This window comes from Dreissena polymorpha, chromosome 1 (genome assembly GCF_020536995.1).
Source record: "Dreissena polymorpha isolate Duluth1 chromosome 1, UMN_Dpol_1.0, whole genome shotgun sequence".
NCBI lineage: Eukaryota > Metazoa > Mollusca > Bivalvia > Myida > Dreissenidae > Dreissena > Dreissena polymorpha.
This window is the reverse complement of record NC_068355.1, coordinates 56759849-56775179: the sequence shown is the minus strand read 5'-3', so window position 1 is coordinate 56775179 and position 15331 is coordinate 56759849. Positions and strand designations below refer to the sequence as shown.

Here is a 15331-nt window from a genome sequence, read left to right as displayed (position 1 = left end):
CTTGATGAAGATTGATTGTAATTTTATTGAACCGAAGCTGACACAGACTTTACATGCCCTCCCATATATTATATAACATCCCACCCATGAGCACCATTCTTCATTATTTATAGACTCTCTAAAGAATGACCTTCACCGACAACTTCCGTTCTCTCATGTAAAGTCTGTGTCAGCTTCGGTTCAATAAAATTACAATCAATCTTCATCAAGTCTCGATTAATTTCCAATTATTAATCCCTGATCGTTAGTGATACACAATCAATGGTTAAAAGACCTGGTGGTACGTTGCATTAAGTGTTCTTTATTCAAAAAGTTTTTGTTTTGCAAAATGTTAATTTGGGATAATCAAACAAATTAAGACATGATTTTGAACCTTAAATCTACTTTTACCAATACAGTTTATTGCTTATAAGTAGGTTGTTTATATATTATATAAACAATTTTATTATAGCTAAATATACATACAAATAAACAAAATATATTTTTGTTGGAAATAAAAAATTGAAAGCAAAAATTTGCAATATTACACATTTTTGTCAAATAAAAAGCTGTGTATAATTGTTCAACAACAAAGCAGACATGTTTAATGCAAAGCAATTAACAGCTATAATTCAAAATTAGACACCTTAACAAGCAACAACAAGTCAATAAATAAAAATTAATATATTAACACATATTGCTTTTGTGTTAAAATAAACAACGTGATATTGTATGAGAACATGCACTAATAATAGTCAGAATACCAAACTTTTAGCACTGTATGGCCAATTTTTGCAATTAAAATCTGATGAACTTAAATTGATGCCATACTGAATTATGTGAATTATGTATAACGCATAGAAATAAACAATTATGCAAACCATATTTCTTTAGTGATTATTGAATGAATATAGTATAAAGTTTATAGTGTGGAAAAATTAAAAAAAAAGATTCAATGTTGTTGTTACGTTGAGAGGTACAATTATACTCAACAAGGGAGACGACTTTTATTCAGTATATCACAGTTGCTCTCCCTTGATTCGTTCTTCACTGTTTTCCAAATTTCCAGATAATAGTTGCTTAGTTATATTAACTGAAAAGCTTGACATAAAACAAGGTGTTTCTAATGCTTAAAGTATATTATTATGTTAATAATCTGATATTCTGCATGTCTTAATTTACTATACAGGTTAATGTGCTCATTCATCCAAAGCAATTATTTTTCTCTATTGCCTGATTGCCTGATATGTAAATGATGTTTAATATGAATCATTTTTCATGAAAATACTCACTTTGAAACAAAATTACTTGTGGAGGAATTACTTTTCAACAAAGAAAGCATCCTTTTTTAAAAAATTAAATAAACTCCATTACAATTAAGATGCACTTCTAAATTCCACTTTATTTAAATAGTTTCATTAATGTGTGCATCAATTATCGCAATATTATGCATGTACATTCACACAATTTTTATAACGCGCTTAACTATTGTTAATATTAAACAAAGTATATGTTGTCAATAAATAAATTGATAATTTACAGAAGGTTAATATAGTTTGAATAAATCAAATTATTATTTGATATTTTACTATTACATCACTACATGAAATTCTCGACAAAATACTGCCTCAAAAGAGCAAACTGATGAGAAATGTTCACAGACAGAATGACAGACATATCAAAATAGAAGCATCACAATTATGAACCGTTTTGATCAATTATGTTACCTAGCACATATTGCTATTTTATAGGCAAAAACTAAAAATAAGCATGTCTTGTTTATACAATAAATAAGTTAAATATTGTCAGGTGTTTTCCTGCCTTCCCAATATTTCAAGATGTGGAATTCCACCGTAAATGCTCAGGTCTGCGAGTCTTTTAAGAAGCCAACGCAGGCACTTATTGACTATCATGCTTAAATTGTTACTGTGTGTACAAATGACCTTCAAAGGCATGCATGGCGTCAATCTAATGACAAGTGCTGTACCAGGCTATCTTTTTTGATTGACAGTTTAATTACATGGATTGGGATCTGAAATAAAGGAAGGTATGTTATTGTTAATTTCATTTAATTATTCTGATTTTGTTACTTAGGAAAGCAATGAAAAAGAACAAAACTGACATATGGTGCTAAAGCTTCTTTTATTTGAATTTATAGATAGGTGGTCCGAGATATATTTCATTATTATTAAATATTTACGGCAAAATAATATGAACGTGTAATGAAAAAAGTTTTTATCTTCAATTCCACTAATGCAAAAGGAAGCTGATATACAATACGCAACAGTACACGTCCACATGCTGATTAACATGTTTAGAGAGTTGCATAACAAAATAAGAAATATGTTTTGAGGTTATATATGCCACACAACCTGACAGGCGGACACACGTTTAGACGGACCAGCGTTCCCTTAAACTGTCTCTGAAAGTAGGTATTTACAAAAAGCCTTCACACGTCTCACAAACTCACAAAGGTTCTATGTGCAGGGTGTTCACAGGCAGCAGGTCAGGTAACATGGAGAGGAGAAAATCTCAATACATCGACAGCTGCTGGCTTGAAAGCTGTGACTGTAACTGCATCCAGAACAAGCTTAACGCCTTGATATTCGGGTTGTCTGGAAAAAGTAGATTGTGTGACAAACTTGACAGATAGTTGTGCAAATATGTCAAGCATTTTTTGCATTATAGAAATTGTCTTTGTCAACCGTAAGCTTCCATATTGCTTAGCCAACATAAACATATTTGAACAGAATCAATTTTGTGGCAACAACGTTTCAGAGATGGAAAGCTTCTGAAAATAATATAAACATGCAATGCAATCATTTTAAATCAACAGAGAATATGTGTTGAGTTAATTTCAGTTTATTATTAAACTTTATTACACAGGTGGCTATAGAGAAACAAATAAGTTCACCAGGTTCATAGCAATGGAGGAAAAGGACTTTCTCTTAATCCCCGAGTGTAATAAATATCCTAATATTTCATCACTTTACATTGGCAATACTTAACAATACATAAAAATAGCTCAGATATCATGCCTTTGAGTAATACTGTATTAATGTGGGACCTTAGTCAAGTGGTGGGATGCTTGTCTAGGAATCGAAAGGTCATGTAAACGGACGACTTATATCCCAGTGATCTGGTGCCACAGTGTACGTTTTGCAATGGTTAGGGGACTTACCTATTGAGATGTAGTGGCTGAGTTGGAGTTGTTAGGATTTTTCTCTGTGAACAGAAAACCAGCTCTTTGCGCATCACTGACATATGTCCCTGTAAACCAAATAATTAATGCATTCTGAAATAGCATCAGTTATATTGGAGGTCAATCAATGTTGTTTGATTACATAATATAAGAAATACATTATGTTTGAAGGCTCTTAATAAAAATGAGGTATACAATAAACACTTCACACACACACACACACAGCCTACTACATACTGTTCACTTGATACAATCATTTTTTATCCATATCTAACCAATCTGAATTAAGTAACGTGCAACTCCAAAAGGGCTGGACGGACATAAGGAAGAATGGAAGGACGGAGAGAATTCTACAATTTTATATGACTTTCCCCCTGCACCCTTTCAAGGCAATACAAAATGGCAGCTATTATGAATATTAACAATTACGTAATGAATTAAGTTTAAGTTAGCAGCAAGGATAGAGTATTACCAATGTATAACACGCACACACTATTGAAATAAAATTTTGAGTAGTAACACACTGCACATTATACACGGTCAATTACAGGACCAATGTACCTTGTAGAAGAGGTAATATCAGTCCACTTGGCAGGAAAGTTTGGAGCCCCAGCTTTAGACTGGCTACACCTATCCGGGCCCAGCTTACCAGACAGCCTGTTGTTCAGCTGGGTACCAATCTATGACTGCATGGGATCCTGTAGGAACCGGCTCTAAAAACAAAATTCAGGAACTTAAATAAATATTGAAGGAAATATTTTGTATGCAAGGATAAACGCTTCGTTCAAGGGCTGAATTTCAGCCGAAACGTAGACAAAACTATGCCTTGACCTTCTATAATAAACCTGATATTAGATCAATTGCTATTTGCTATTTATTTACCAAGTTAATTAATTTTATCAAGAGGGCCATGATGGCCCTGTATCGCTCCAATGCTGAAAAAAGGCTGAAACAAATATTCTCTGCATATGCAAATACTTAAATATAGGCCCTATATAAGCACATGTACACTTTTGTGACCCCCTGGGCTTGGTCAAATTTAACCCCAGGGGCATAATTTGAGCATACTTTGTAGAGGACTACTATATCTCACTACATGTACATACAAAATGTGGTAGCCCTAGGTCCTAGAGTTAAGGACAAGAATATTTTTAAAGTTTTCACAAAATAAGCAAGATATAAGCGGATATATTGTTCAATTTTGTGATCCGCAGTCAGGGTCAAATTTGACCCAAGGGGCATAATTTGAACAAACTTGGTAGAGGACTATAAGATGTTACTGCATACCAAATTTGGTAGCCATAGTCTAAATGGTTTTCAAAAAGAAGATTTTTAAAGATTTCACAAAATTGGCGCTTTATAAGCGTTTATTCAATTTTGTGACCCCCCAGGACAGGGTCAAAGTTGATCCCAGAGGCATTATTTGAACAAATTTGGTAGAGATATATTAGATGTCACTACATACCAAATTTGGTAGCCCTAGGCTCAATGGTTATGGACATTAAGATTTTAAAGTTTTCACAAAATAGGCCCCATATAAGCGTATGTTCAGTTTTGTCACCCCCAGGCGGGGTCAAATTTGACTACAGGGGCATAATTTGATCAAACTTGGTAGAGAACTATTAGATGTCACTACATACCAAATTTGGTAGCCCTATGCCTTATGGTTAAGGTCAAGAGAATTTTTAAAGTTTTCACAAAATAGGCACAATATAAGCATATAATCGATTGTGTGGCCCCCAGGGCAGGGTCAAATTTGACTCCTGGGGCATAATTTGAACAAACTAAGTGGAGGACTATACAATGTCACTACATACCAAATTGTGTAGCCCTAGGCCTATGGTTACGGACAAGAATTTTTTTCACAAAATAGACCCTATATTAGCATATCTTTTATTTTGTGACCCCCGGGGAAGGTTCAAATTTGACCCCAGGGATAAAATTTGAACAAATGTGGAAGAGGACTAAAAGATGCCACTACATACCAAATTTGATAAATCTAGGCTGGATGGTTTTGGACAGAAAGATTTTTGAAGTTTTCACAAAACAGGCCTTATATAAGCATATGTTCAATTTTGTGATCCCCCGGGACAGGGTCAAATTTGACCCCAGGGGCATAATTTGAAGAAATTTGGTATAGGACTACAAGATTTCACTACATACCAAATTTGGTAGCCCTAGGCCCAATGTTCATGGACAGGAAGATTTTAAAGTTTTCACAAAATAGGCCTTATATAAGCATATGTTCAATTTTGTGACCCTCGGGGCAGGGTCAAATTTGACCCCAGGGGCATAATTTGAACAAACTTGGTAGAGAACTATAAGATGTCACTACATACCAAATTTGGTAGCCATAGACCCAATGTTTATGGACGAGAAGCTTTTATAGTTTTCAAAAAATAAGACCTTTATAAGCATATATTCAATTTTGTTACCCCGTGCAGTTTCAAATTTGACCCCAGGGGCATAATTTGAACAACCTAAGGAGAGAACTTTTACATGTCACTACATACCAAATTTGGTAGCCCTTTGCCATACAGTTATGAAAAAGAATATTTTAAAAGTTTTCACAAAACAGGCATATGTTCAATTTTGTGACCCTCGGGGCAGGGTCAAACTAGATCTCAGGGGCATAATTTGAAAATACTTGGTAGAGGACTTTATGATGTCACTACATACCAAATTTTGTAGCCCTAGGCCCAATGGTTATGGACAGAAAGATTTTTAAAGTTTTCACAAAATAGACCCTTTATAAGCATATCTTCAATTTTTTGACCCCTGGGACAGGGTCAAATTTGACCCTAGGGGCATAATTTGAAGAAATTTGGTAGAGGACTATAAGATGTCTCTAAATACAAAATTTATTAGCACTAGGCCCAATGGTTATGGACGAGTAGATTTTAAAAGTTTTCACAAAATAGGCCTTATATAAGAATATGTTCAATTTTGTGACCCCCGGGGCAGGGTCAAATTTGACCCCACGTGCATAATTTGACGAAATTTTTTAGAGGACTATTAGATGTTTCCAAATACCAAATTTGATTGCCCTAAGCCCAGTGATTATGGAAGAGTAGATTTGAAAGTTTTCACAAAATAGGCCTTATATAAGCATATGTTCAATTTTGTGACCCCAGGGGCAGGGTCAAATTTGACCCCAGGGGCATAATTTTAAAAAAATTTGGTAGAGGACTATCAGATGTCTCTACATATCAAATTTGATAGACCTAGGCCCAATGGTTGTGGACGAGAAGATTTTTAAAGTTTTCACAAAATAGGCCTTATGTAAGCAGATGTTCAATATTGTGACTACCAGGGCAGGGTCAAATTTGACCCCAGGGGCATACTTTGAAGAAATTTGGTAGATGACTATTAGATGTCTCTACATATCAAATTTGATAGCCCTAGGCCCAATGGTTATGGGTGAGAAGATTTTTGAAAGTTTTCACAAAATAGGCCTAATATAAGCATATGTTCAATTTTGTGACCCCCGGGGCAGGGTCAAATTTGACCCCAGGTGCATAATTTGAAGAAATTCGGTAGAGGACTATTAGATGTCTCTACATAAAAAATTTGATAGCCCTAGGCCCAATGATTATGGAGGAGAAGATGTTGAAGGTTTTCACAAAATAGGCCTTATATAAGCAAATGTTCTTTTCTATGACCCCTGGGGTAGGGTCAAATTTGACACCAGGGGCATAATTTGAAAAATTTGAAAGAGGTTCACCCAAGGAACATTCCTGTGAAATTTCATCAGAATTGGACCAGTAGTTTAGGAGAAGATGTTTAAGGAAAAGTTAATGCACGCACGCACACACGCACGATGGACCAGGACCATTACATAAGCCCCGCTGGCCTCTGGCCAGTGGAGCTAAAAACACATACTTACCATTTGATGCTTGGACCTTTTTCTTAATCAGTCACATAAAATGCTGATGTTAAGTGTAGTATATGAGCATCATTCTGGGAAAATAGGGCTTAATGTATGTGCAGTCTGCACAGGCTAATCTGGGATGACAATTTAATAGGACTTAATGTATATGCAGTCTGCACAGGCTGATCTGGGATGACACTTTAATAGGACTTAATGAATGTGCAGTCTGCACAGGCTAACCTGAGATGACATTTTAATAGGACTTAATGTATGTGCAGTCTGCACAGGTTAATCTAGGATGACACTGTTATAGGACTCAATGTATGTGCAGTTTGCACAGGATAATCTGGGATGACACTTCAATAGGACTTAATGTATGTGTAGTCTGCACAGGCTAATCTGGGATGACACTTTAATAGGACTTAATGTGCAGTCTGCACAGGCTAATCTGGGATGACACTTTAATAGGACTTAATGTATGTGCAGTGTGCACAGGCTAATATGGGATGACACTTTAATAGGACTTAATGTATGCGCAGTCTGCACAGGCTAATATGGGATGACATTTAATAGGTCTTAATGTATGCGCAGTGTGCACAGGCTAATATGGGATGACACTTTAATAGGACTTAATGTATGTGCAGTCTGCACAAGCTAATATGGGATGACACTTTAATAGGACTTAATGTATGCGCAGTCTGCACAGGCTAATATGGAATGACATTTAATAGGTCTTAATGTATGTGCAGTCTGCACAGGCTAATCTGGGATGACACTTTAATAGGGCTTACTGTATGCGCAGTCTGCACAGGCTAATATGGGATGACATTTAATAGGACTTAATGTATGTGCAGTCTGCACAGGCTAATCTGGGATGACAATTTAAGCACATACATGAAGCCCCATATCCCAGAACACCGCTAAGATACTACTCATTGTTCTTGTTGCTGCTGCTGCGACTGGGCCATAGACAGAGATGGATCGAGTTGCCAAAGTTGCCACCCCAAACCCGAGAACTGCCGACAACAACTGTTGTTGAATGGCGTCAATCGCATGCTGCTCTCCAGGCCTGAGGTTCACATTATTCGAGAACAACATATTGAGGTCAGTCACATTAACGGACGTGTCACGCAACGCCTGCTCTACTTGTTGGATCAGATCCTTTATTTGAGCGACTTGTCCGGCCTAATTTGTCGACGCCCATCATCCAATTGTTGCTAAGCGACATTGATGCTGAGACGGAAGTCAAACTCACCAAGGCTCTGCTGTTGGAAGTGTTGATGTAGCCAACATGGGAGGAGATATTGATAGGAGGCTTGGTAGTCTGACGCAAGACCTCTTCGTGCTGAATTTCTTAAGCAAGTTGTAGTGTTTGTGCAAGAAGGGGGTTGTCATCACCTTTCAATTCAATGACGTTTGTCATGTTTGCTAGTTAAGTTCACTGAAAAGGAAATGGAAAGTAAACTAAAACTGGATTGTTTAGTGACACATGAATAAGCCTTGCAACACCTTACTTACAGACCTGTTTTTGAAATGCCAAACATTGTGTTTATAATTGATATTTAGAATATTGCAATTAATTTTTCACCAATTAGAACTCAAAATAAGGTAGTATCAATGTTTTACGAGCACCAACTTGAAATTGGAATTTTTGGGTTTGTAGCAAGGTGTAATATTTATTTTTTGTAAATCAAAAACAGGCATTACTTGATCAATTTATAATGTGAGACTGTACACCTTTAATTGTGTGACTATAACTTTAAATGTGAGACTACATAATTTTAAATGTGATACTCAGCAACTTAAAATGTGAGACAACACAACTATAAATGTTACAATCTGCATATTTAAGTGTGAGTCTGCACACCTTTAAATGTGACAGTTTATGACTTATACCTGAGACTTAACAACTTTAAATGTGAGACAATTCAACTGTATGGCATTTAATAAGAAACAATAGATGTGAGTTCAAAATAGTGATTAAACTTAGTAAAATAAGCAAACAAGAGCTTTGTCACAGACGTGACGAATGCCCCAACATGCCGCATTGACACATAATATTTTGCATGCCGTCTTCACAAAAAACAGCTGACACCATGCTCAATTTTTTAAACGCACTAAGTGACCTCTTGACCTAGTTTTTGACCCAGAAAGGCCCATGTTCTAACTTGGCCTTAAGATCATCTCCATCAAACTTCTGACCAAGTTTGTCGATGATCGGATGAAAACTACTTGAATTAGAGAGCAGACATCATGCTGACTGTTTAAAACGCACTAAGTGACCCCGTGACCTAGTTTTTGACCCGGCAAGGCCCATGTTCAAAATTGGCCTAGACATCATGTAGATACAACTTCTGACCAAGTTTGGTGAAGATCTGATGAAAACTACTTGAATTAGAGAGCGGACACTTAATACAGACCGACAGACAGACCGACAGACAAGTTCACTACTATATACCCCCCTAAACTTCGTTTGTGGGGGTATAATTAAGCCAGTTATTCTGATAATAGACTTTATAATGTGCTATAACTTGGGGCTAGCTGTGTGCAGAGTTTATTTTAACCATTTTTGGATTGGGACAATTCGTAAAAAATCATAGTGTTTTGAATTAAATTGGGAAAATGGTTGTAGATTTTGCTAAACATAATTTAACAAGGGACAAAATTGTCACAAAACCAGGTTTTCATTGTGAAAAAAAAATCTGATAAAGGGAGAAAACTCAAACTGAACTTTTGAAATGACCAAAAAAAATTAACCCCCTTTGTAAGTTTTTTTTTTTTTTTTAATCTATTTTTAGTCGTGGCGACCTTGACATTGGAGATATTGACGTGATTCTTTCGTGGGACACACCGTCCCATGATGGTGAACAAATGTGCCAAATGATTTTAAAATCTCACAATGAATGACATAGTTATGGCCAGAACAAGCTCATTTATGGCCATTTTTGACCTTTGAACTCAAAGTGTGACCTTGAACTTGGAGATATCGACGTAATTATTTCGCGCGACACACCGTCCAATGATGGTGAACAAATGTGCCAAATGATTTTAAAATCTGACGATGAACGACATAGTTATGGCTCGGACAAGCTCATTTATGGCCAATTTTTGACCTTTGAACTCAAAGTGTGACCTTGACCTTGGAGATATCGACGTAATTATTTCGCGCGACACACCGTCCAATGATGGTGAACAAATGTGCCAAATGATTTTAAAATCTGACAATGAACGACATAGTTATGGCCCGGGCAAGCTTATTCCGCCAGCCCGCCAGCCAGCCAGCCCGCCAGCCAGCCAGCCAGCCAGCCCGCCCGCATTCGCCAATCTAATAACCAGTTTTTTCCTTCGGAAAACCTGGTTAAAAATTGAGAATAAGTGCTATCAAGATAAATTGCACTAAGGTTAAACTTATAGAGCTGCATAAGGAAACAAACTCAATTTGTAACCTACTGTAAACGTATAGAAATTTGTCGGTATGAAATTTCGTGGTTTAATAAAAAACAACTAATTCGTTGACACGTAATTTTGTGGAATTCAAATAAAAAACAACTAATTCGTTGATACGTAATTTTGTGAATTTCAAATTTTCGGGGAAGACTTACAGTCATAATTATTAAGATTTTATTAAAACAGAGTAATAACGAAGCATAATCTGCTTATCTGTGTTGACAGCAAGACTTGAGGTTAATGTGCACTGAAGCATGAACATGTTGCCGATAATTGTCGATAAGAGCGATAAAGCGGCGCACTTGTGGGTCCCCACTCGCTAATTGCCATCAATGTTGTTTTAACAATATTTGTAAATCACAGCGCAATTGGTCCCCTAGTAGTTACAATTGAGTAATAAGGTCCCCAAAATGCAGGTGTGAAAACCGTTATGTCTCTTTTAAGTTTAATTGGCACTAATTGACATATGTGATAAATCTTCAAACTGTTAATTTGATGACGTCCCGTAAAAGAGGACAGTCGTTGATGTACAGTTTATATACCGTTCTTGATCAATAAGACAACATATTGCAGAAACTAGCGTATCTCAATCAAACAATGTCTCTTACAAAATGGTTGAAAACAGGAACAGTACAGACACTTTCTCCTACTATAGCAGGATTGCCCTACCCTGCAAAGGCTCATTTTATATAAACACAATACTTGTTATTCATACAGCAGTAATCATTAATATCATAGTTTTTATCATACTAAGTAATCATAAACATCTTAGTTCAAACATATATAACATACGTAAAATTAGTGGAAAATAACAACAACATTTTCAATTCGGAAATATTTTAATTAGTCAAGATAAAGTGTAATGTGACCTACTGAAGTGAAGTTACTAGTACAAAAAACAAATATCTCGGAAAACCGACAACAAAAGAAAATGTCGGAAATGACATTCGCAAATGAAAGATTTTGGATTAAAAATGTATAAATAATCGTTGGTACTTGAATTCGTGGTTCGGCGGACCAACGAAATCCACGAAAATTCGTACCACACGAACTTTAATGATTTTACAGTATTAAAGGGATCTTTTCACGCTTTGGTAAATTGACAAAATTGAAAAAAGTTGTTTCAGATTCGCAAATTTTCGTTTTAGTTATGATATTTGTGAGGAAACAGTAATACTGAACATTTACCATGGTCTAATACAGCCATTATATGCATCTTATGACGATTTTAAAACCTAAAAATTATAAAGCGTTGCAACGCGGAACAATTGAATAATTTGGAGAGTTCTGTTTTTGTCGTGAAATTTTGTGAAACTACGAAGATTGCTTATATAACGTATAAGGTATACAATACTTCAAGTGTATGTACTCAGCGGAACAGCTCAGTAGGCTAAAGCGTTTTTACTTCAGGACTCTGGCAGGACTCCAGGGGTCACTGGTTCGAAACCTGGTCCGGGCAATGTTCTTTTCCTTTTTTTAATTTTATTCTTGATTTTTGACTGGAGCTTTTACGATCCAATGTTTACATTTATCGATATAAAGCATTTAATGAATAAGTTAAAAAATGCCAAAATCTGTGAAAAGGCCCCTTTAAAACATTGTTTGGGGTCAAACCTTGAATTGAGAACTTTAATCAGTAATTATGGAAAAAATAATCTGTTTAAGATTAGGAATGGGACTCAATTTTGGCCCCAATTTCAACAAAATGAATAACACTGTATGATCTCACCTGAAGCTCAAGAAGCTGAGCTGATATTCTGGCCTCGCTGATATTGCCAAAGGCTGAATTTGAGTTCTGATTAACTCAATGTTTCAACCTATCAAAACATTCTTTTTCTTCCAGGAAACCATGAATTGAGAACTTAAGCCAGTGATCATGGATATAGACTTTTTGAGATGAGAATGGGGCTGAATTTCGGCCCCAATTTCAACTAAATAATTAACACTGTAAGGTCTCACCTGAAGCTCTAGAAGCTGAGATGACATGCTGGCCTTGCTGATATTGCTAAGAGACGAGTTTGAGTTCTGCTTTCTTCAGGTTGCGAGTCCAATGGCGTCCTGGACCACACAACAAAACTGCTGTTATTTTTCAAAGCCTTCTCTTGCATCAATTCAATGCGAGGCCTTTTGGGATTGGAGTGCTAAGTCCACATAACAAAACCAGACGTGTTCACTTAAAGCACCTTGTTTACAATAGTGGACGTAATTTGCGTCTGTGGCACATCCAATGGATGTATGGATCTCTTAGTGTTTACAACAAAGTCTTTACTGCCTTTCTGTGTCCCATGGATGTATTGTGCTCTGGGTGTTAACAACCAAGTCTTTACTGCCTTTCTGTGTTAGCATGTATGTATTGTACTCTGGGTGTTTACATCCAAGTCATTACTGCCTTTCTGTGTCAGCATAGATGTATCGTGCTCTGAGTTCACAGCATAGTCGTTACTGCCTTTCTGTGTCAACAAGGATGTATTGTGCTCTGTGTTCACAACCATGTCATAACTGACTTTCTGTGTCAGCATGGATGTTTTGTGCTTTGTGTTCACAGTCAAGTCATAACTGCCTTTTTGTGTCAGCATGGATGTATTAAGCTCTGTGTTCACAGCCAAGTCAGTACTGCCTTTCTGTGTCAGCATGGACATATGGTGCTCTGTGTTCACAGCCAAGTCATTACTGCCTTTCTGTGTCAGCATGGGTGTATCGTGTTCTGTGTACCGGCCAAGTCATTACTTCTTTTCTGTGTCAGCATGGATATATCTTGCTCTGGGTGTTCACAACCAAGTCATTGCTGCCTTTCTGTGTCAGCATGGATGTATTGTGCTCTGGGTGTTCACAGCATTGTCATTACTGCCTTTCTGTGTCAGCATGGATATATCTTGCTTTGGGTGTTCACAGCATAGTCATTACTGCCTTTCTGTGACAGCATGGATATATCTTGCTCTTGGTGTTCACAGCATAGTCATTACTGCCTTTCTGTGTCAGCATGGATATATCGTGCTCTGGGTTTTCACAGCATAGTCATGACTGCCTTACTGTTTCTGCATGGATGTATTGTGCTCTGTGTTCACAGCCAAGTCATTACTGCCTTTCTGTGGTAGCATGGATGTATGATGCTCTGTGTTTACAGCCAAGTCAATACTGCCTTTCTGTGTCAGCATGGATGTATTGTGCTCTGTGTTCATAGCCAAGTCATTACTGCCTTTCTGTGTCAGCATGGGTGTATCGTGTTCTGTGTTCACAGCCAAGTCATTACTGTCTTTCTTTGTCAGCATGGGTGTATCGTGTTCTGTGTTCACAGCCAAGTCATTACTGCCTTTCTGTGTCAGCATGGGTATATCTTGCTCTGGGTGTTCACAACCAAGTCATTACTGCCTTTCTGTGTCAGCATGGATGTATTGTGCTCTGGGTGTTCACAACCAAGTCATTGCTGCCTTTCTGTGTCAGCATGGATGTATTGTGCTCTGGGTGTTCACAGCATTGTCATTACTGCCTTTCTGTGTCAGCATGGATATATCTTGCTTTGGGTGTTCACAGCATAGTCATTACTGCCTTTCTGTGACAGCATGGATATATCTTGCTCTTGGTGTTCACAGCATAGTCATTACTGCCTTTCTGTGTCAGCATGGATATATCGTGCTCTGGGTTTTCACAGCATAGTCATGACTGCCTTACTGTTTCTGCATGGATGTATTGTGCTCTGTGTTCACAGCCAAGTCATTACTGCCTTTCTGTGGTAGCATGGATGTATGATGCTCTGTGTTTACAGCCAAGTCAATACTGCCTTTCTGTGTCAGCATGGATGTATTGTGCTCTGTGTTCATAGCCAAGTCATTACTGCCTTTCTGTGTCAGCATGGGTGTATCGTGTTCTGTGTTCACAGCCAAGTCATTACTGTCTTTCTTTGTCAGCATGGGTGTATCGTGTTCTGTGTTCACAGCCAAGTCATTACTGCCTTTCTGTGTCAGCATGGGTATATCTTGCTCTGGGTGTTCACAACCAAGTCATTACTGCCTTTCTGTGTCAGCATGGATGTATTGTGCTCTGGGTGATCACAGTATAGTCATTTCTGACTTTCTGTGTCAGCATGGATATATCTTGCTCTGGGTGTTCACTGCATAGTCATTACTGCCTTTCTGTGTCAGCATGGATATATCTTGCTGTAGGTGTTCACTGCATAGTCATTTCTGCCTTTCTGTGTCAGCATGGATATATCTTTCTATGGGTGTTCACTGCATAGTCATTTCTGCCTTTCTGTGTCAGCATGGATATATCTTGCTCTGGGTGTTCACAGCATAGTCATTACTGCCTTTCTGTGTCAGCATGGATATATCTTGCTCTGGGTGTTCACTGCATATTCATTACTGCCTTTCTGCGTCAGCATGGATATATCTTGCTCCGGGTGTTCACAGCATAGTCATGACTGCCTTTCTGTTTCCGCATGGATGTATTGTGCTCGGTGTTCACAGCCAAGTAATTACTGCCTTTCTGTGTCAGCATGGGTGTATCGTGTTCTGTGTTCACAACCAAGTCATTACTGCCTTTCTGTGTCAGCATTGATGTATTGTGCTCTGGTTGTTCACAACCAAGTCATTACTGCCTTTCTGTGTCAGCATGGATGTATTGTGCTCTGGTTGTTCACAACACAGTCATTATTGCCTTTCTGTGTCAGCATGGATATATCTTGCTCTGAGTGTTCACAGCATAGTCATTTCTGCCTTTCTGTTTCAGCATTGATATATCTTGCTCTCGATGTTCACAACCAAGTCATTACTTCCTTTCTGTGTCTGCATGGATGTATCGTGCTCTGGATGTTCACAACTAAGTCATTACTTCCT

General features: G+C 37.4%; 1 protein-coding gene and 2 long non-coding RNA genes across 6 annotated transcripts in view; all 3 read right to left on the bottom strand.

Annotated features, from left to right (window-relative positions):
• The window catches only part of LOC127881603 (uncharacterized), a 638632-nt gene that overhangs the window by 445147 nt on the left and 178154 nt on the right, over nucleotides 1–15331 (bottom strand). The window lies entirely within an intron of this gene.
• On the bottom strand, nucleotides 231–15316 carry LOC127881723 (uncharacterized). Of its 2 annotated transcripts, XR_008050226.1 has the most exons (6): nucleotides 12459–15316; nucleotides 7985–8493; nucleotides 3743–3894; nucleotides 3161–3249; nucleotides 2450–2594; nucleotides 231–2011 (listed from the first exon to the last, which is right to left on the bottom strand). It is a non-coding gene; the product is annotated as an uncharacterized LOC127881723 (long non-coding RNA). The 2 variants fall into 2 exon arrangements; XR_008050228.1 differs by lacking the exons at nucleotides 7985–8493; nucleotides 12459–15316 and adding an exon at nucleotides 7068–7304.
• On the bottom strand, nucleotides 9768–10412 carry LOC127881769 (uncharacterized). The gene is made up of 2 exons (XR_008050265.1): nucleotides 10186–10412; nucleotides 9768–10022 (listed from the first exon to the last, which is right to left on the bottom strand). It is a non-coding gene; the product is annotated as an uncharacterized LOC127881769 (long non-coding RNA).